The sequence below is a fragment of the Arachis ipaensis genome, chromosome B04 (genome assembly GCF_000816755.2).
Source record: "Arachis ipaensis cultivar K30076 chromosome B04, Araip1.1, whole genome shotgun sequence".
NCBI lineage: Eukaryota > Viridiplantae > Streptophyta > Magnoliopsida > Fabales > Fabaceae > Arachis > Arachis ipaensis.
The window spans coordinates 130311688-130312855 of NC_029788.2; positions in this window are offsets into that span (position 1 = coordinate 130311688).

Sequence of the window (1168 nt, forward strand, 5' to 3'; positions counted from 1 at the left end):
TATGTCTTTTAAAATAAAAAATATTTAATATAAGTTTATATCAAAAAAATGTATATATATTCATGACTAATAGAAAAATAATTTGAAATAACTTCTTTTCTACATAGTATCCAAACCCTAAAAAAAATCAACGGTTGTGAGCGACTCTTCTGAAATCGGCAAGCTTCTTCCATCGACTGCAGCTAAACTACGTCGTCGAGATAAATCTAATTTTCTGGCCCCACCTCCCATGGATGCACCGGTTTCTTGAACTGTTCTTCCATGGTTATGGACCAAGTACTCGTTCGGTTTTGCCCTAACCAATGGACTCAAGCATAGCCTCCAGTTAAACACTCTCTTCTCTGCCTGTAACGCTCGCGACCGCTGCGCAAGTGCTGGCGCCGCCTGTTTTTGACCTTTCGGAGAGGTTTCACGAGAGATTTTGTTCTCCGTGGAAGACGACCGATCATGTTCGTCGATTTTGTTGTTGAAACCCTTCGATTCTCGATCAGATTGCCGGAAATTCGAGGCGCCACCGCCGCCGTTGTTCCTCCGTCTGTCGCCGAAGATCATTGATGACATACATGATCGAGACGTCGTTATCAATGCCCGATTTGAGTTTTTCGTCATATTCGATTTCGTCCTGAACAAATGCGTAGGATTACAGAACCTTCCGAACTTCATATTCGGCGTATTGGATTAGTTATCCACTCACTCGCAAGTCAATCATAGGTTGATTCATCTAACTTGGTAATTTACTAATATCGTTGAAAATTTAGAAATAACAGACAGTATCTACTTCCTCGATTGAGGCTGAACATCGTTTAATGATTTAAACAACAAAAGAATTGAAATGGATTAAAGATATATTCTCATCTTTATATGTGCCTCATTATGTCTTCATTCGTCTCTATTGCGACAGTCAAATCCAGTTTTTCATGAATACGCACGAAGCATATTGAAATAGACCATCATCTTATTCGAGATGAGATGGTGCACCAATCTCCTTCTATCTTATGTTCTCACTCACAAGTCGACTTTTTTACTAAAACTCTTAGATGCCAAAAAAGTTTAAGACAATATTGTTCAAGTTGGATATTGAAGACTTGCATGTTCCACCTTGAGAAGATATTAATGGATAATTATTGATATAATATTTTTATAATTAAATATAGATACGTATTCAAAG